Raw genomic sequence first — 22153 nt, forward strand, 5'->3', positions numbered from 1 at the left:
GTAGGATTCTTGAAAAGGAACTGATGAGAATCAGGAACTATATAATACCGTCAGGTTTTCTGAGAGTAGGAGGAACAGAATTAGGAGTCAAAGAATTCTCCATGAAAACATCAACAACTTCCAAAACTGTAGGGATAGCCAAAGGCTTATGCTGTGGCAAATCCAAGAATTCCCTAATCCTTTTCTTAGACTGAGGGTAGTCCTGACTTTCCCATTTGAAATGCTCCCTAAGTGTACTCAGAGGGAGGCAGAAGGGATAGAGTCTTCTGAATCAGAATCCTCAAAACCAGAAAAAAGTTGAGTTTCCCTCTTCATCAGCAGAGTTGCTGGAAACCTCAGAGTCTGAGGCAGACAAAACTTCTGGGGGAAATTCCCTAGCTCTCTTAGAAGGAGGTGGCTGAGAGCCCCTGATAAGGGTCAAGAGATCACTAGCCATTTCAATCATCTAAGACGAGGCATTTGAGGGGAGGCTGGCGCCTGCTTTTGATTAAATTTGCAGCTGGAAGGCCTGCTAGAAAACCGGAGGGACTCAGGAGGCCTAACCACCGCAGTAGTCTGAACCAAGGTTGTCGGTCTGGGTCTGGTCTCCAGGCGGAGAACAGAGGCCTCAGAAGCCGGTTCCTGCTTAGCGGCTCTGGACCCATCAGAGGTGGTGACTGGCGGAGGGTCAGAAGATGAAGTGGAAGCCTGCGGTATGGAGGACTCCGAAAAGGTCTCAGTAGAGGCCTGCTGCTGAACATCCGCGGACTGCAGGGGCAATGAAAGCATCTCACTGACTACCGCTGGGCCAACAAGTGATACAGTAAGAATGAAAATCACAGTGCGGAATCTGTTTTCCACAGGCAAAACAGTTAGCAATTTTCTCTGACATTCGTTAAAGCAAGAAAAGAGAGTCCCCAACAGGGTACTTATCTGAGGATGTCTTCAACTTTAGCAGTCGGAATACAAAAAGAAGGTAATCGGCCGACCGGCTCTCGTGCAAATTGCTTCTGCTTCGGGCTCCGTGGCAAGAAAGACTGACGAAATGGCAATCGGCTGCCTTCCTTTGTACCTGACGTCCTGACATCTTGCTTACAACCGAAGGCAGCCAACGTCATATATCAAGGACTTTGGTATTCTGGCCGGCTGTGGGCTACCAGGAGCCGGATAACCCATTTTGTAAGGACTGCAACAGTGAAACACGATGAACATCCAATGATTTTATACCTGAATCACTTAAACATTGTATAGAATAATATAAATCACCAAAATTCTACTACAATGAGCTTTTAGTTTAGTAAAAAGAGTCCAGTATTTTGCAACTGTTTTGTGTACGGACTGCCCTACAAAAAATATCACATTACCATAGAAAAATATGCCACTTTGGGCATTTGAAAGGTGGCAAGCCTAGTTATAACTGGACAAAAAAAGGCAAATACTATTTTTTCTTGGTGATATAATAACACTAAAAATAAACAATACACTAAGTGGTAAGGAAGAATTGTCACCACTTGTATTAGTCTTTCATATCACTTTAGTATCATCCAGTAAAGTCTAGTAGCTCATATACCTCTCAATGTCTTTGCTCAGGAATTCTGGAGAAAACCAAAAATAATTTGGGGGGGCACCCAAAATCAGGGATATTTTTAAAATATTACTCCAATTCACCTAAAATTTTAACAGAACAAAACATGTTTTGCATCAACATCAGTTTCCGATCATGATGTACAAAAATAATATTTGGTATTACTGTCTCACTGTAATCCTCAGTCATTTCTCAGAAAATCAAACATTTTACGAGGAACAAGCCAAAAATATGAGGCAAAATCTGAAATGTTCTGCAAAACTAGATGTTTGTTCTCATCCATTTTTTTCTCTTTTAACAGTAAGTTGGACTTAAACACTTGGTTAACAAAGAGTAAGCAGTGCTGAGTGGGCAACAAGAAGTACATCTCTAAATATGGCCTGGCCTGGCCACTGCCAAAGATTGAAGAGTAGAATAGCTAGTGTAGTTGAAAAAAAATATTTATTTTAAGAAGCTCCAAGTAGCACTTTGAACATTTTTGTCTTCTTATTTCTGTCAACGTCAACCAGCCCATCTTCCAACTATTTTAGTCCCACTCAGGAAATCACTTAGGAGACATCTTGTTGAATTCACCTGTATTTTTTTTAACTAAACTAGACCAGCTCCCCCCTTGACTAATGTCTTGAGTCTCGTGAGTCACACAGTCGTTTAATGATTGCTTGCAGGTTGCACCCAATATTCCTACTTAATGGGAGTAGGAAAACAGTGGAAAGCTGCAGATGTTTGATCACTAACCACCACATTGCTGAGTTGCTGAATATGTGCATATTTCTGCTCTCAACTTGAAATAGTGAGAAGACACTTATACATAAAGCAGCTCCGCAGCGTGAAGTTACAAACCTGTTACTTAAGATAAAAATACAACTTCCATGCTGCCTGGCTAGCACACTGCTCCCCCCAACCAAAGCCATGAGCCCCAGTCAGCCACCCAGAATACCCCTATTATAATTCACCACTGGCAATGGTGATTTGATCCATTCTAATCTTTTATAGATAAGATCCCCTCCACTCTGTTCTTATAACACCAAACTCAAATTTTGCACCATTTTTTCCACTCTAGATTACCTACATTTTTTTGTACATGTGGAGGTGTGATTTCAGCCTTTATGGTATTCATCATGAATTTTCAAGAGTCCTTACCTCTTCAGTAATCATCAGTATATCTCTTCTCATTTGGCATTCCTGCTTTCACTCATGAGCCCAAGTAAATGATTCTGCATTTCCTCACACGTAATATTCATTTCAATTTTTCCTTATTTTTTACCATTACTGTAGACTTCATTGGAACTATAAAGATGTTCTGCTTTCCTATCCATTCCTCACAATATCATTAATAAAGACACCAAGGGGAATTTGTGTTAAAACATTCCACTGGTCTCCCTGTGCTCCTCAGCTTGATCTTTTACTGTGACTTTTTTGTCTCTCAGCAATCAGCAACTCACAACCCATCAATCTACTGCATGGCCTACAGTTAGGCAGAAATGTTATACATGTTTTCCTTAAAAAGGTGAGCTACAGGGTGTGCTGGAATTCATATTGTTCACATATACTACTGCTCTCAGTTTAAGACACAAATATTGCAATAATAGTAATGCTGAAAAAGAAGTTATGTACTAACCATAACGTTCCATCTGAGTAGTTCTACTTCATTTGCCTTCAACCTATGGGTCCTTGGATCCACATCGGATCTGACACTACTGCATTTTCCAGCCATGGCTCTGAGCTCCATGGCCTCCCTTTACCCATAATGCCCTTGTCTTCCTTCTCCCTTTAGATCGGGTTTGCTGCCCAACAGTTTTCAGATACCAGACCCAATGACACTTTATCCTCCAACGCAAACATTACAAAAGAACTTTAGCCCTGACAGAACCAAAGATCCCAGCAACAGCTGTCCGGTGCATGTCATATACCAAAGGATAAGGTTAGGGGAAAGGGGGGGCGGTTGAAAACAAATGAAGTAGAACTACTCAGATGGAACATTATGCTGAGTACATAACTTCTTTATCTGAAGTAGTTTACACTTCATTTGTTCTTCAACCTGTGGGACAGAGTCGCCAGCTAACTAACTCTTGGGAGGCCCTCATGGAAGCATATTCCACAGCCCTGCACAGCCAAAGGATGCTCTACTCCTAAAGACCAAATCCAGTTTATAATGAGAAATAAAGGTGTGAGATGAGGCCCAATTAGCACCTGAAGAAATATCATCCAAAGAGACCCTAGACCAAAAAGCCGCTGACATAGCCATAGATCGGGGTCAAATGAGCCTTAAATCTTCCTGGAAGAGACAAACCTCTATCTGAGAAAGCCCAGCCAATGCATTGTGAAATCCAGTGAGCAATAGTCACTTCTGAGACAGGTTTACCTAAGAAGGGCTTGGCATAGGATACAAAAAGCTGATCAGACTTACAGAAAGGTTTAGTCCTGTGCAGATAAAACCTCAACTGCCTATGTATGTCCAGTAAATGTAATTTGTATTCCCCTTTGTTCTGGTAGTTTGGAAAAAATACTGGTAAATTAATAATCTGATTAATATATCCTCTGAACCTACCTTGAGAAGGAAGGATGGGTTAGTGTGTAGTGTGAAAGATCATATAAGGGACTTTGATAGAAAGAGCTTTAAGCTCCAACTCCCTTCTAGCAGATGTAATGACAACCAAGAAGGCAGTCCTCCAGGTCAAAAATTGTAGATCCACAGATGCTGCAGGCTCAAAGGGAGGAGAAACCAATGCCTGCAACAAGGTCCCATGGAGGAATCGTGCCCTTAGCTGGGGATCTGAGAAGAAAAGCACCTTTGAGAAAAGTTTTACAAAGTTTAGAAGAAGCCAATAAAAACATGTCTACCCCAACATGAAAATTAGAAATGGCGGCTAGGTGGACTTTCACCATTGAGGAACTACCGCCCTGATGAAAAATGCTAGCTAGAAAATCTAAAACCGCCGAAAGCGGTGCAATGAAAGGGTCCAAAGACCTATGAATGGCCCATATAGAAAAACGTTTCCATTTACTGCAAAAAACCTTTCTGGTGGACAATTTATGAGCTGCCACCAGAATGAACTTGACAAAAGATGACAGACCGGGAGTCCTAAGAATCATGGGAACCAGAGTAGCTAAGCAGTGTGCTTCAGACTGTCCAGATCTGGATGAGGAATGTGAAAGCAGATCCGGGACCTGGTCCAAGGTCCATGGTGGAACAACTAGATAAGACCTGAGTAAGAGAAACCAAACCTGTTGAGGCCAGAATGGGGCGATGAGGATCACAGTGCTCCCCCAGCCTTCGGGCTTTCTGTAGAAACTTTGACATGAGGGGAAGAGGAGGATATGCATAAAGAAGCCCGGGAGGCCAAGCATGAATCAGAGTGTCTTTGAGGGCTTCCTCCGGCAGGGGGTTCAGAGCAAAAAATTCACTGCATTTCGCATTAGAAGGAGATGCGACGAGATCGCAGCAAGGACGGCCGCACTCTAGGAAGATCCATTCTGCTACTGAAGGCTTCAGAGACCACTTGTAAGGCATCAGGATAGATCTGCTGAGCCTGTCCGCTAAAATGTTGGACTGTCCCGGGATATGCACTGCCACCAGAAAACGGCTGGTGGAGAATGCCCATTGCCACACTCTCATGGCCTCTCGACATAAGGGATAAGATCTGGTTCCCCCTTGTTTGTTGATATACCAGACCACTGACATATTGTCCATCTGAACTGCAATCATTCCCAGAGGAAGATGAGTATGGAGGGCCTGCAACGCAAGAAGAACCATTCTCATGTCTAGAACGTTAATGTGCAGATAGGTCTTGGAAGGGGACCATGTGCCTTGGACTGTCCTTCCTGAGCAGTGCCCCCCACACCCTAGTAGGTAGGCGTCCGTGGTCACAGTGGTTTGGGGTAAAGGAGGTTGAAAAGGACATCCCTTGAGGAGATCTTGGGACTGAATCCACCACCAAAGGGAGTCCCTGCACACTTTTGAAATTCTCACTGGAACAGACAAAGGAAGGTCTAACAGTGACCACTGAACCACCAGTGTCCACTACAGTACCCTCGTATGAAGGTGTGCCATGGGGAGAAGATTTATCATGACCGGCATAGAACCTAAAGCTCTTAACACTGCTTTGGCTGTTGGCAAATAGGTCTGTATAATGTGTAAGACATGTAAACCTCAAGCTGCGTATCTTGTCTGAGGTGAGGAGCACCTTTGATTGTATTGTGTCCAGCCGTGCCCCAATGAAACTAGAATCTGAGCCGGGTGAAGAGCAGACTTCTTCATATTGATCGTAATGCCCAACCTGTTAGCTAGCTGAAGGAAGGAGTCTCTGGCCTGACATAGTAGAAGCTCTAAGGGAGTAGAAAAAAGCCAATCGCCCAGGTACAGAAAGACCTGAATGCCCTGAAGCCTCAGGTGAGTTGTTACTACTGCCATTACCTTGGTAAACACCTGGGGGGCTGTGGTGAGACCAAAGGGGAGGGCTTGAAATTGGTAATGATTGGCTCCCAGCCGGAAGCAAAGGAACCTCCGGGAGCACCTGTGCATCTTGATGTGATAGCATGCATCCTGGAGGTCGATCGAGCACATCCAGTCTCTGTCCTGCAGATAAGGCAGGATATACTGAATCGTGACCATCGAGAATTTTGTCTTGGTTACTGACAGGTTCAATTGGGACAGATCCAGTACTGGTCTGAGGTCTCCCGCCTTTTTTGGCACTAAAAAGAACCTGGAATAAACCCCAGATCTGGACTGGTCTGTGGGGACCGTTGGATGACTCATTTTCATAGCAGTGAGTCTACCTTCACTGCTGCTTCCTCCTGCTGCGTGGGTGGGAACATCTGGGAGGGCTTTGTTGGATGGGGGAAGATCCTTGAAAGGAATGAAATATCCTCTGGATATGACTCACAACACCAACTGATCTGTAGTGAGGGACTCCATGCTAGTAGGTGAAGCGACAGATGACCAACTGCCTCCAGAGATGGACAGCCGGGCAACCCCTCAGGGTTGCTGTCCAGGTTTGACTGAGAAAGGTTCTCGGGACCCAAAATTCCTAGGATCCCCTCTGCCTCTAGGGCAGCGTCTATCATATCCCCCTCTGCCTCTGGGGGGAAGGTGAGTCCTGAGCATCCCAGGAAAACGACTGAGACTTGCAGAACCACATCTTCTTCTGGTTCCTGGAAAATTACCTTTGAGGCAGTGAGAAGTGGACCCCGACAGCAGACAGTGTCTTCCCATCCTTGTCGCTCTGGACCAAAGTGTCTCTGAATGTCTTCCCAAAGGGAAGAACCATCATAAAAGGCATTGGTAAAAGACATCTTGAAGGTCTCCGAGAACTGACATAAGTGGAGCCAGGCGTGGCGCTGGATGGCAATGCCTGACCCCGCTGCACGTGCGGCTCCCTCAGTGGCATGGGAGAGCAAACGCATAGACATGTTGGCAGATGGACCATGGAACTCTCCTGGGCGAGTTCCTTCATGTTGGCCATCAGCATAGCATCTACAGGGGACCAATTATGCTAGTGTAGTTTGTCTGTGGGAGTACTTAAAACCTTGTCTGGGTGCTTGGGTATTGGCTCTACAGTGTCCGGCTCCTTCCACTTCCTACATGTTATCAAATCCACAAGTGGATTAGCAGGAGGAGGACACCCAAGAGGTAGACGACCCCAAGCTGAATGCCTCCAGATACCCGGACTCGTCAGAGGTTGGTTTTGGGGTGGAGGATTTCCATGATGTCTCCAAAGGAGACATCCTTGGGGGGGTGATCTTGGGGAACCTCCCCCTTCATCCAGGTCCGTGTCTTCAGTGAGGGACTCTGGGGAGAGTCTAAGTGCCTCCTTTTACATGTATTCTTGCATGGGGGGGGGCTCCTCGGGGGGGACTATCTGGGGAGGTCTCGCAAAATGGTTGTTCCAAGGCCGGAATGTCCTGGGGCACTACAGCTATGGGCTATCCCTGAGAGGGCAAGATGGTTGGACCTGCACTCAAGGCCAGGGGGGGGTCTTGACGGACTCCAAAGATGAAATAGTCAGAGGCCTCAACCTTGCGAGAACCCTTTCCACCACGTTAAATGCTGAGGGTTAATGGACTTTCTGGGTTGAACTAGCGAAAGCCACTCCCCCCGATCCGACTGGGGAGTCGGAACCGAGCCTTTAGGAGCCTAGACGCCGAGGGGAATGATTCTCTCCGACAAGCTCGGAGCAGACAGCACTCCCTCGGATCTGACCCTGAAGCTACGGCTCCAAGAGCATGGATCTGATCTAGTCAGATCCGACACACTCAAGGCACTGGCCTGCGTCGAGGTACAGGGTACCATCGGCGCCTACCTCTCGACTCAGACTGTCCTCGGATCCAACAACTCCTAAACTGCAGGTCGGATCGGAGAAGGAGTGATAGGTCTAAATACTGGTTGGAAGACACCCTCTCCACTGGGAGAAGGCCCTGGCAAGACCCCTATCTGGATTTGAGTGTGGATGAACCTCCGCATCATCTTGTCCATCTCTGCTTCAGATAGGCGCTGGGTAGAGCGGGAGGACGCCGTCTAAGTGGGCTGACAAAGCTGTTGGGGAGAGGGCCTAGGGAATGACCGGCTAACTTGAACCTTGGGCTCAAGGGAGAACCTCGAGGACCTGAGCCCAGGTGTAACAGGCCTGGAAACACGCTTAACCTTTGGAGGGGGGCCGGCCTCCGACGAGCGGTCAGGGAAGCGCCTGCAAGGCTAGTCCTTCTTGACTTTATCCCCTTCCCAGGGCCTCTTGGCGGGAGGGTGAGTCCCAGAGGCCGAGGAAGGGGAAGACAAAGCAGCAGCCGCTGCTTTCTTAGCGGGGGAAGTCCCAGCAGTGGAGGGCAACATGCCCTTAACAATCAGTTTGTCCCGCCTGTCCTTAACTGCTCTGGGGTTAAACCCAGGGCAAATAGGACATGGGGACTGGAGGTGAGCCACCCCCAAATAAACCACCCACAAAGTGTGGCTATCTGCCCGGGAAAGCTTATGGCCACACAGTGTGCACCTTTTGAAACCTGGATTCGGGACATCCGCCATACCTCAGACCAGCCCAAAAGAAACACGCACCACAAGGAAAGGAATGATGAGAAGAAAGACAGAAAAGCCTACAAGAAAATAGCTAAGAAGAACTCCGAGAAGGTATAGATAGGTTAAGAGTGTAAAATATAGATAGAAAAAGCCAAAAAAGTGAAAAATTACTTTTCAAAGAAGACCACTATCTCAATGGAGCTGGGACCACACTGCTTTCTCTAAGGAGACAAACGAGATCTGGAGGGAGAAGGGAGACAGGGGCATTATGGGTAAGGGGAGGACCATGGAGCTCGGAGCTGTAACTGGAAAATGCGGCAGTGTCGGATCCGATGTGAAGCCTAGGACCCACAGGTTGAAGAACAAATGAAGTAAACTACTTCAGATCATCAATTATCACAGCAGTTAGACACCTAACTTTTTTTTTTTTTATTATTTAACAAGGTAAAGGTAAATGCCTTTTTCAGGGGTATCCCTGGAGCACAGCCTAGTTAGGTGGCTTGCTCAGAGTTGCAGAGAAGGAAAAGAAAGACTAACAAAATCCATCACTTCGGTCCCATTCTTCACAACACGCCTTGGTGTGAAGTAATATCGGTACTATACACATTCCCCTAGTGTCTTATTGTTCACCTACAGAATATATGCCCAGCACTTTACCTATTTTCAAAAAGTGAAGTGATCCAACAGGGACAGGTGTAGTACCACATGATGCTGCATGAAGTAAAAGATTAGCAGAGTCAGCTTATATATTAATGTTGAGATCTGGCCCACCCTTGATGTATTTATATAAAAAAAATCTGCAGACTTCTGAGCTAGTACATGTGTTTCTTATAATATAGGCTCATAGGTAGTTACTCAGTGTGCAGTCTAGGAGACCATTAAAGAGCCTGGCCCAAATTCCCATTTGCCTCAAAGCACTGTACTGTCTGGTTAAGTCACTGGCTGAATATCACACAATAGGCAAATGAAAGTGGAAAAAGTCAGACCCTGTACCCTTTGCACAAGAAAGTGGACATCCGCGGTGGTGCAGTGGTAGAGTTGTTGCCTCACAGCAAGAGGTTCTCCTGTTCGATTCTCGGCTGGAGTGTGGGGAGTGCCTTCTGTGTGGAGTCTGCATGTCCTCCCCGTGGTTAGGTGGGCATTCGAAAGACATGCGTAATGGGTGTGCCTTCGTTGAAGGTTGAACGTCGAGCTGGCACCTCGGCATTCGTGAAAAATCTACTTCCAATCATTAGCGGACCGGAGTTCTGCTGTGGCGACCCCTAACCAGGAAAAGCCGAAAGACACAACAACAACAACCACCCTTGGCACAAGAAGCAGTTCATTAAAACATTAGAGCTTCAGTCATCTGCACTAATCGCTACAAGGGTGCACTAACTGGCAAATAAAACCCAGTACTATGTGTGGCAAGCAAGAATTCTACCGCTGAACCATCAATGCTATGCTGTCACAATTTAAATATATACTGCAACAATGCCTCTGTGTAAGCACAGAGATATAAAGCCCTGACTATAGCCCAGGTGACTTAAGTTCAGTTAGCAGCTCAAATGTTAGACAGATCAGTAAGAAAGGATGCACGTGCCTATTTGGGGATTCTGAGAGAGCATGCTGGTTAAGGCAGGTACCTCACCGGGGCTTGGTTGAGACCAGGACTCAGAGACACAGAGAAAGAAAGAGATTACAAGCTAGGTTTATGTTCATATCAAGGTGGCACATCTGCTCTAGGGCCTGGGGCAGTAATGTTCTTAATAGATCACACCTAATGACCTGTCCAGCTTTGAGACATGATACATCAGCATGGAAAGGAGGGCGGCTTATGAAAAAAAAAATGATGTTTGTGCTTACCCTGCAATAAGGCAGAACAGAGATATCAGAACATCATTTTCCTTATCAATTATTAATTTATTTGTAGGTGAAAATAAGTTCGTTCAACACTTATGTGTTCCCTTTCCATGTCTAAAATTCTAGTTCCCAGTGAAGTTAAAAATTTAAAGCAGCTAGCCAGATTTCTGTATAAAAGTAGAACTTACTACCACATTAAAATAAGTGACTAGGCATTATTTAATAAAAATGAAACTGCTGTGCAGCAGTAAAAAAGTGAGGAAAAAAAATCACTTCTAAGAGTTCCAGGTGATGTAGCCAGGCATACAACATAATACTGGTTAGTTCCCCAAAATACGGTCAATTTCCATGGTTAGTTTCCCAAAAATACGGTAAATTTCCATAAGCCTATTATAAGCAGATTCTTCTTGCTTAATGGTCTTTTGGTCCTTGAAAATAGTCCTGTGTTCTGTATCCCGCTCTCGGAAAAAAATGAAGATAATTCCTTGAATATCCATACTGGCTTCTCTGTAAGCAAAAGTCCAATTCATTTACAGGTATACTTGGTTGAATACTTCTTATAGGTTCATAGGTTTATACTACGCTAAAGACCACCATGGTCTTTATAAACTTAGCAGTGCAACCTAACTCATTTTTGTTCCACAGTTCCTTGGATGAGTAGTTAGTGGGGTAGGTTAGTAAAGAGGTAGCTTTGTTTTTTTTTTTTTTTGGGGGGGGGGGGTATGTTAGATGGAGATTAATTTACTTACTGTCGTCCTCTGACCATCACAGACATGGGGGCCAGACTGCAGATGAATTTGCAATTTCCCCATCTTAACAGACCTCACTCTCTTTCACTGCAAATGGATCTGCCTTTGTAGCTTTGCCAGGTCCTGAATTAACAAGTTGCAATATCATAGTCATGGTTTCCTTAATCAGATGTACAGCAGTCTTCCAGCAAAGCTTTTTAACTTCTGTTTGTCTGTGTTAGCTAACAGAATCCAAGTATGACTGGAGAAAGAACTGTGAATGAATATATGAACATCTGACTATCTGAATTAATTTCCCTGCAGTACATATATTCCTTCCAACAGCAGGGAAAGCTTTCGAATTCCTTTGCTCTGCCTATGCAGTAGAGTGAGTCCAGCTATGAATATGTGATTCCTTTTCTCCTGTGAGCCTTTGGAACAGTTTGTCTTTCCTTCCACAGTTCAATATTTCTTGGACTAAAATATGTTTAGGAGAGCAGAGGGAGTACTGCCTTTGGAATCATTACTTTCTTTCACATACTGTGACTTTTATCATCTTTTCCGACATCTCGATATTTTAATGTCCATAGCAAGACAATTTTCAGTTTTCACTTATCCAGCTTTTACGTCTATTCTTTGTGATTGACACATGTTTATCTGTATTCCTTTTGGTGAAAATAGATACTCAATGCAGATGCCCAGAAGATGGGAAGCCCTGGTGTGCCGCTAGGAAAACAAGACTGGAACTGCTTGCTTTTTGCTGAAAACAGGATATAGTCCAGGGTCACCTCAGCTAAAAAAAATAATTAATTGCATGCTTTTCCTGCATTATGTATCTCAGTGTTTCTGTTACATATTAATCCATTACATATTAGGAGGTTTGCAAGATTAATGCACAGCACTATATGAAGGCAAAATTAATAAATGCAATAAATACACAGTAGCAATGGCACTATTCAAGCAATACAAAATAGCAAACACTGTAATAACAATAATGCTATTAACCAAGAACATCAGTATTGGTAATACATATGTATACATATTTCTCAAAGATTTTTTTCCAGTATTCGTCCATTACTGACTGTAGATGTTAACAGAGTGCTATCTGCATTCAATACCAAAACAGGAAGGAAGAGGAAAGCTATCATTTATTCTTTTGGGTACTAAGCAGTCTTGTATTACACTGTACTTGTCAGTTGTTCAAATTATCCTTTTACATCTTCCATGCCTGTCTGTTCCATCTTCTAGGGTAGGGAAAACTGATTTGACTGCAGCTGATCAATATGAAACAATTTAATAAAAGCTGCACTGCTGATTTTCCTCTATTTCCACTGGGTAAGCCATTGGGGAAATCTTATTTATTATTAAGAATGGCCAATCCAAGCTTGGCAGGAATTTCTGTTTTTGGCTTTTCCCTGCTGTAGCAAAAACATAACTTTATCATCTACTTTGTATTCCCTGGGGCTGGCCTTTCTACTGTAATAAGTCTTAAAAGCCTGCACATACTGTTCCAAATTACTCTGGGCAAAGGCAACTGTTTTTTTTAAGTAGTCTTGTAGATGGGTCACATAATCACAGGCAGTGGTGGCATGTGTCAGACTTGCATTCTCTGTAGTACATATAAGAAGCAAAGGCAACATTCATTGTCCTACCAGTCATCATCTCAAAGGGTAAGACATTTACGGATTTATAGGGAGTGGCATGGATGGTCATTAATACTAGGGGTAGCTTAAAGTACAGTTTTGTACCTACCATAAATGTAGATGTTCGAGTGCTCATACAGCTGCAGTCATTACAGATGGGTTATCCTGTCGTCAGGCGGGTCCTCGGTCGGCCGAATTCCAAAGTCTAGGTCCGGCGTCGGTTGTCGTCGCTTCTTCCCTGACGTCAGTGCGGCAGGGGTATAAAAGAGGCAGCCGACGCCATCTTCTTCAGTTTTTCTTGCCCCAGATGTCAGGTGCCCCCAGAAGGAAGGCAAAACATAAATTTATGTAATCATGCAATATAGAATAATCAAAAAACATTAGTTGCAAGCAAATACACCATAAAAGAATACCCCAAATAGGTTGTATGAGAAGGTGTTTGTCATAAGGCCTGTCCTTAGAGGGGACGGAGGGGGGGGGGTAACCTGGACTGCAGCTGTATGAGCACTCGAACATCTACATTTATGGTAGGTACAAAACTGTACTATGTTCATCGTGCATGCAGCTGCAGTCCTTACAGATGGGAAGAATCCCAAAGCTAAGTAGGGGTGGCAGGCACTAAGTGGAACCAGGAGGAGCGAGGATGCCCTGCAAGACTGCTGTGGCAAAACCCGCTCTAGATTTAGAGTATAGTGGAAGGTGATAGTGCTTGGAGAAAGTGTGCACTGAACTCCAAGTGGCTGCTTCCAAAATGTCCTTGGTAGGGACCCCCCTGAGGAAAGCTGCAGAGGTAGATGTGGCCCTGGTGGAGTGGGATCTGATGCATGTAGGCACAGTTTTTCCATGAAATGAGTAACAAAAGCGTATGCAGTGGGCTATCCATTTTGAGATTGTCTGTTTGGAAATAGCCTTTCCTTGAGCACCTGTAGCATAGGACACAAAGAGTTGCTCGGATTTCCTGAAAGGCTTTGTCCTGTCCAAATAATAACGAAGTCGTCTGTGAATGTCCAAGGAATGTAGTAGTCTTTCCCCTTTGTTTTGTGGATTAGGATAAAAGGTAGGTAAAGTGGATAGTCTGACTCAAAGCTACACTGGAAACTAACTTTGGCATAAAGGTAGGGTTGGTTCGTAAGGAAACTCTGCCCTGATGGAAAATGATGAAAGGTTGCACAGCCATGAGGGCCTGTAGCTCCGAAACCCTGCGTGCTGAAATGATAGCCAGAAGGAAGGCTGTTTTCCATGACAAGTATTGTAGTTCTGTTGAAGAAGCTGGCTCGAAGGGAGGAAGGGTCAGCTTTTCCAATACGAAGTTGAGGTCCCAAGCAGGGACTGGTGGTTTCCTTGGGGGTTTTATATCCTTTGCCCCTCTGAGGAACTGCCTTAAGACAGGATGAGAGAATAAAGGAGGATCTGTGTTGTATTGTGCAGAAATGGCTGAAGCGTGGATTTTGATGGAGGAGAAGGAAAGTCCACTGTTTAACATCTCAGCTAGGTACTGTAAAATTTGAGGTAAATTTATTACCCAAGGATTCTGGCCCTTTTCTTGATTCCAGGCACAAAATCGTTTCCATTTGGCGGAGTAGGCTTTTCTAGTAGAAGGTCTTCTGGCCTCCAAGATGACATCCTGCACCTCCTTGGAGAGGAGGGTCTGTTGGGAAATCAAGGAATTCTCCATGCAGCTAGATTTAGGGTTTTGAGCTGGCTGTGAAGGGTTTTGTAGTTGTGCTGGGACAACAGAAGAAGGACTAGAGGTAGGATCCATGGTGGGGAATGTGTCAGGCTCTTCAGGAGTGGATACCAGTGTTGTCTTGGCCAGTCTGGAGCAATGAGAATCATTTTCGGCCTCTCTGCTCTGGCTTTTAATAAAACTTTGGGCAGCAGAGGAAGAGGCGGGAAGGCATAGACTGTCAACGTTGTCCAATTGAAAGAAAGTGCGTCCACTTTCCAGGCCTGTGGATGATAGGTCCTTGAACAAAATTTTTTCAACTGGTAATTTCTGTGGGTAGCAAAGAGATCTATGTCTGGCTGTCCCCATGCCTGAGTTATCTTTGTGAAAACTTGAGGATGCAACTTCCATTCCTGTGGATCTGTCATATTTCTGCTTAAGTTGTCTGCCAGTGTGTTTTCCTTCCCTGGCAGAAATTGTGCCTGTAGTTGAATTTGCAATTCCAGTGCTGTGTTCCATAGGGTCATGGCTTGCCTGCACAGGGGGTAATGAATGAGTTCCACCCTGTTTGTTTATGTACCACATCACTGTGGTGTTGTCTGTCCTTATCAATAGCTGGCCTGGATGCAGTAGGTCCTTGAAGGTCATAATAGCATTTTGCACGGCTAGCATTTCCTTTTGGTTGATGTGTAGGTGCTTCTCTTTTTGGGACCATTTTCCCTGAATGCACTGATCTGTCATGTGTGCTCCCCAGGCGTAGTCTGAGGCGTCTGTTGTGATGATTTGAGTTGCTTGAAGTACACAGAAAGGGAGACCTGTGTTTCTTTGGCATGCTTGAGCCCACCACAGAAATTCCTTTTGAAGGCATGGAATGAGTGGTATAATTGTTTCCAAGTTGTGGCTGTGCTGAGACCATAAGTTTTTTAGGTACCACTGAAGTTTCCTCATATGCAGCTTTGCACATGGGATTAGTAGGATGCAAGATGCCATGAATCCCAGAGCCTGCAGGACTTTCCTTGCAGTCAGCCTGGTGAAAGTTGCCATTTTGCTGAAGTATTGAGACAGTTGCCCTTGTTTGTCTGGCGTGAGGTAGGCCATCTGGGTGGTTGTATTCAAGCTGGCACCCAGGAAAATTATTTGTTGAGAGGGTATTAATTTTGATTTCTTTTTGTTGACTGTGTATCCCAGGAAGTTCAACAGTTTTATTACAAACGCCAGGTGTTGCAATAGTATGTCCTTGCTGTCCGCTTGGATCAGGCAGTCGTCCAGATATGGGTAGATTTGTATTCCTTGTAGTCTGCAGAAGGCGATTACTGATGCCATGCATTTCGTAAATACTCTGGGCGTAGTAGATAAGCCAAAGGGCAATGCAGAGAATTGATAATGGGTTGAACCTGCAAGAAATCTGAGGTATCTTCTGCAATCTTGTCTGATAGGGACATGCAGGTATGCCTCCTTGAGGTCCAATGTTACCAGCCAAGACTCCTTGCCCAGCATGGGAAGAAGCTGCTGTAATGTTGAGCATCTTGAATTTTGGTACCTGTAGATATGTGTTTAGGATGGATAGGTCTAAGATAGGTCTCCAATCTTTGTCTTTCCTTGGTACCAGGAATAGTGTGGAATAAAACCCTTGACCTTGTTCTTTTGCAGGTACCTCTTGAATCGCTTTCATGTCCATGAGAGCTGAAATTTGTTTTTGTGCCTCTGCCCTTTGATTTTGTGGCAGGTTTGGCATGCCTCTCATTTTTGGAAGGGTGTGAAAGTGGAACCTGTAGCCTCTGTCTATAATGTCCAGAATCCATTTGTCTTTTGTAACAATATGCCAATTTTTTGAGAATAATGCCAGTTTTCCGCCCAAAGGTGCTGCCATTAAAGCTTTGCTTGGCAGATAAAGGGGGAAGTCATTGTGTCTGTTTTCTAAATGACTGTGATCTATCTTCTCCACCTCTTGGGGTTGGTGCTTGCCACTGTCTGGCTCTGAAAGATCCTTGAGGTTTGCCCTCTACCTCTTGGGCATCTGTATCTGCCCCTTTGAGGTCTGTCCGTGGCTGGAAAGGACCAATTTTTTGAAGGCCAGTTTCTGCTGAAACGTGGAGGTTGTACCTGCAGGAAATCTTTCACTGTTTGCATTGATTTCGCTTTTTCCTCCATTTTCTTTAGTACCTCCTCAGCTTTAACACCAAACAATACATCTTTTTGAAGAGGTGCATCTAATAATTTAGCTTTGACATGATCTGGTAAGGTTTGCTCCTTGAGCCAAGCATGCCTACGTATAACAGACCCTGTAACAGCAGCTCTACATGAGGCCTCTAAAGCATCAAAACCACACTGCAAGGTATGCTTACCCACTTGCTCTGCACCATGCAACAAATCCTGCAACTGTTTTAAATCTGGTTGTTCTAGTTGTGTCATTTTGCTTTTCAACTGAGATAACAAAAACTGTTGATACTTTAACATATGGAACTGACAGTTTAATGCCCTCATGGTTAAAGTGGCCGAGGTGTACACCTTTTTCCCCCACCTTTCTAAAGCTCTGGAATCCCTCTCTGAAGGTAATGGGCTTTTAGCAGTAGAGGCCTTAATTCCCTTGGGACCCTGTGAAATAGTTTCTGGGTCAGCAGTATGGCTTTTGTATAGGAACTGGTGAGAATCAGGAACCCGGTAATACCTGTCTGGTTTAACAGGTGCTGGAGGCAAAGAATCTGGATTAAGGCTGGCTTCTGTGTACACATCATCCAATATATCTAAAACAGGAGGGATAGCCAGGGGCCTATGCTGGGGGAGCAAAAGAAATTCCCTGAGCCTTTTCTTGGAATCTGAGTAATCTTGGCCTTCCCAGTGAAAGTGTTCCCTCAATGTATGTAGGGTTTCCCCAAAAGAGTAGTCCTCAGGGGGGGGGGGGACCGAGGGAATTGACTCCTCTGCATCAAGGTCTTCGAAAGGAGAATAGGCATAATCCTGGTCCTCAGAATGTTCTGAGGTAATAGAGGCTTGATCTGAGGAAGGGTAGTCTTTCTCTAATCTGGGCCTTTTGTCAGAGGGGGGTTGAGAACCCCTGATAAGAGTAATCAAATCCTCAGCCATTTTGAGCATCTGTTTTTTAGGCATGGGGCCTTGAGAGGGGGTCTGAGGACCCTGTTTTTTGGTTTTCATGGCTGCTTTAGATTTAGTGAAAGCTTTAATAGAGAAGGAGGAAGGCCTGAAGACACCTTGAGAAATGGCAGGCCTGTCTAAACTCTGAGTTTCCCCGCCAACAGTGGCGTCGGTATCTGCAATAGGAATGGGGACTGAGGAGCCTGCGACCTCGGGTACTGAAGACACCGGCAATGTAGTGTCATCGGTACTCAGGTGCTGCGTAGGCGCCTCGCTGAGCACCGGAGAACCGGTAGTCGGCCTTAGCGTGGTCTCAGTACTCGGTGCGGACGTCGTATGTCGGTCCTTATCTTTGCATCTTTTACTCACAACTGGAGTCGGAGTATCCGATGACATAATATAATTACATTTTTTGCCAAAAAAGTGAAGGGCGAACTCCGCCCAGCGCTTAATAGTGCGCTTGTTGAATCTAGCACAAAATCGGCAGGCCGAGACATCGTGGTCTGGGCCTAAGCAAGGTATACAGAAAGAGTGGAAATCCTTATGCGGTATTTGCTTCCCACATGAAATGCAATTATTAACTTTGTCTGACATCGGTCTGAGGCAAGAAAAGTTTCCCCAATGGGGTACTTAGCTTTCAAGAAGACTTCGGCTGAAATATTTTCGTAAATCTCAGGAGCTGGCCGACCGGCACTTGCGAACTGCTTCTGCTTCGGGCACCGCACGGCAAGAAAGACTGAAGAAGATGGCGTCGGCTGCCTCTTTTATACCCCTGCCGCAGTGACGTCAGGGAAGAAGCGACGACAACCGACGCCGGACCTAGACTTTGGAATTCGGCCGACCGAGGACCCGCCTGACGGCAGGATAACCCATCTGTAATGACTGCAGCTGAATGCATGATGAACATCATCCCAGTCCTTCCTGTAGAGTTAATGTACTTTTTTTGTATACAGATTATGGTTTGGTTTGCTTTCACCCATCTGACCTGAGGACTTAAGATGATGGAATATAAGCAGTTTCCCTTAGACTCCCAAAGTTTTCCATACAGTTTTATTACCTCTCTACTGAAATGTGCTCCTTCATGATTGGCAGGCAACTGTTTCTCTAGTGTTATTAGGGGAAAGTAAGCACTTAGCCCATTTTGCAAATTTGCAGGTGACAGTATGTAGCAATTGTCTCTAGAAGACTTGGTTACTGAGCCAGTCCAATCAATCTGGAGATCAGACCAGCGCACTGTGATTTCTTTTGCTTGATGGAGTATCTTGTGTCTAGGGAAAACTGGCTAGAATTTGCAGCGTGTTGTACACCGGTGCACACACTTAATAACATCAGTAAACTACTTCCTTCGGTGCCTTCCTTCTGTCCACCCATGGGGTCTTGTGGTTCATCATGTTCATGCTGTAGCATGACACCTCTGTGTCCTCCAAAGGTAGTACCCACTGGAATCTATGTGAGGTGTCACCAGTGCTAGGGAGGAGACCATCTCCTAACATGAATATGTCTTTTTGATTATACATGACCTTAAGATGACAACTGTTTTGAAGACCACTTTCAGCAAGCATATTTGTATTCAGATACTGAATAAGGCAATAATTCTTCTATGTAGTCTCATCTTCTGCTGTGTTTTTGCCAGGTCAAAATCAGGCTTGTCACATTACGACTGCAAAACATACTCATATTCCTGTTTTTTTTTTTCTGCTGACAGGTTACTCCAGTCCAAGCAAATACAAATGTAGTTAAATCCCAGGATTTACACTTTAAGGCTCCTTTGTTAGCCAAAGCCTCAACTAGGTCACGTCACTCCCAGCTTTCTCTGCTCTTGCAGTTTTAAGTGGTCTTTGACCTTCTTACAGTACACTGTTAAGTCATGATCCTGCACTAACTGATGTATAGCTATGAATAGTTACTTTATTTATTTATCTTTGTTTACCAGTGAAGTCTGGCTAGGGTTTATCCCATTTTCAGTGAAGGCCTGGTGAGAAAAGCTCCACAGTTATTAAGATAAAAAGCACAGATATTACATATACATATATAAAGTAATATACATACGACCCCATGCAGAAAAATGGGAAAAAAGGGGGTTGATGATGATGATGAACTAAAGCCACCCAAATCTGCAGGACATCCTTCTTGACTCTCTTCTAAACAACTACTGGGACTCCATCCATCCCCAGCATTTTATGCACAGGCTGATTTCAAAATGTTTCCTCTACAGTTATCAGGGCCAAATGCTTTTCCTTGTTGTCTTCTTTTAGAGTGGGAAGGGCAAGTCCCTGTAAGTACTATTTCACAGCATTTACCTCAGTATCAACTTCTTTATCCTCAGTGTATAATTTATAGCAATATTCTTTGATAATTTTCATGACTGTGTATTACCACAACACTAGTTAAAATCCCTAAACTTTGCGATCAATCTCTCTGATTTTTGAAGTCTCAAACTCTGGGCTAACAGTATTAGCCTTCAGCTTGCTGTCAAACTACTTAAGTCTAAGTTCTCTAACAACATTTTTTTATGTTTCTAGATTTATTGTGATATGTTCTTTGAGACCTCACCTAACTATTTCAGGGTCACATGTATGTCATACACTTAGGTTTTAGATCTGGTATACCTTTTCCATATCCTTCAAATGTTTGTCTTTTAATTTTCTCCAGATATCTCCACCTTTAAAATTAACAAAGTATCTAATTTTAAGTTTATACTGCTCCCATTGCTTTGCTAACCTATCATCAGAGTAAAATCATGCCATGTTCTAAAAATTATCCCTTAGGAAATACTTATGTAAATGCTAATGTAACTCCCCGTGCATCAGTGATGGGTCCTGAAGGGGCATGTTTCGATAAAATGCTAGGTAGAGTTACTGTATTTAACACTAAATGAAAACATTCCTTTCTAAGATAACATATGTTGAGCCTTGCCCACATTTTACATTTCCCCCGAGTAATAAGTATACAAGATCCCTGTTTCAGCCCTCCCTTCCCTACATCCTGCAGTCTAAATATTGACACATATTTCTCATGATATCCACCTTGTAGGGAGATGTGGAATTTCCTAGGTCCCCTGAGATATGTTTGGTTTGTAACAATGTTCCAGTCTCCCACTACCAGCAATATCCCAGAGTGAAACAAAATTTTATCTACCATCACCTCTTTAATCACACTTGTCTTTAAAGACAGGTAAACTTATACATAAAGTTTTAATTGCCTTTACTATTTTCTAATATCATTACCCTAGGACAACTTTACTTTTATTGCTACTGCTATTTTTCATCCAGTCATGTATTCCTTTCTCATATTTTAACTTGTCAAATACACTTACCCTGCTTTGCCTCTGAAATTTAGAAGCCATGTTTCACACATCATTCAGTCCTGCAAAGTCCCTTTTTCTATGCTTCTCTGATGTATCTCCCAAGTTTTATGTACATAAATTTTCAAACAGACAAAAAAAAGCTTAAATCCATGGCTCCACAACATGTAGAAAAGAAAATACCACACACACAAGGAATGAGACACTACACTGACAATGACTTCAATGGCAAACAATCACTGAGCTGAATATTGACGAGGTAATATTGACAAACTGAAATCTCATTCAGCTGTGAGCCTGCTGCATATCTTAGTCACCAGAAGAAATGTATCCTTATACTTTTCAGACATTTTGCAATGTCACTTATAGAGGCAAAAGGAGTGATTTCAGTACTGAACCCTAATTCCAGCAGCAGATACTGCATGATGCACTCTGGAACAAGAATTTCTTTACTGTCTTTTTCATCTCCAGATGCAGTGACCCGATTACTGTAACTATTTTCAAGGTAGCAGAATAGTCTGAAAAGCAGGGCAGTTTTAAATATAAGCTCCTAATATGTATGTCTCATACCAGCTCTGTATCACTTCATCGAACGGTCAATTAAATGAATGGCATTTCATCGGAAATGTCATTCATCAAATTCCCCTCATGTTAGGGTATGCGCACCCCCAGCCCCCACTAATTATATATACCAACTCCAAGATCGCACTACAGTGGGGAAACCTTAGCATGAGCAGTTAGATGAACGGCATGTTCAATGCAACTGCACTGAAAACAGCGTTCAATTAACTGATTTTTCACTGAACTGATAAGGACTCTTTATAGCTTCCTTCTTTACAGTAGCCCCATGGTCTTCTGTATGTACACAGCAGATACAGGGACTAAGCTAAAACAAGTCTCCAAGCACCTGATATATAAACAGGTAACAAGCTAAAACAAATCACCAAGTTACTGAAATACAAAAAAGACTCACTATCAAATCTTTGGTGCACTTTTGTCTCGTACTTATCTGCCATGTAATGCACAAGTATCTACTCCAGTATTTTAGCGATACCATGGACACTGTTTACATATCAGCATCAGCATCAGTATCAGTAATTGTAAATTCCTACCCCCTCAACACTATTACTTAACAAAAGAAATAATACAATAAAATATAAAAGCACCGGTTCAAGGCCTGAAATTTTCTCAGGTCTTTTATACCTTGTAAAGTTAAAATGGATACCAATCCCAGGATATAGTACTTCCCAACTGTCGATTTACCCTAGCTAGATATTATTCTCCTGTGTAAATTAATTCACAGACCT

The 22153-nt window shown here is 43.8% G+C and overlaps 1 protein-coding gene across 1 annotated transcript in view; it reads right to left on the reverse strand.

The window, feature by feature from the left end:
* POLG (DNA polymerase gamma, catalytic subunit) overlaps positions 1–22153 on the reverse strand; it is a 1518109-nt gene that overhangs the window by 807871 nt on the left and 688085 nt on the right. The window lies entirely within an intron of this gene.

This window comes from Protopterus annectens, chromosome 7.part0, assembly GCF_019279795.1.
Source record: "Protopterus annectens isolate FY-2018-M chromosome 7.part0, PAN1.0, whole genome shotgun sequence".
Classification (NCBI taxonomy): domain Eukaryota; kingdom Metazoa; phylum Chordata; order Ceratodontiformes; family Protopteridae; genus Protopterus; species Protopterus annectens.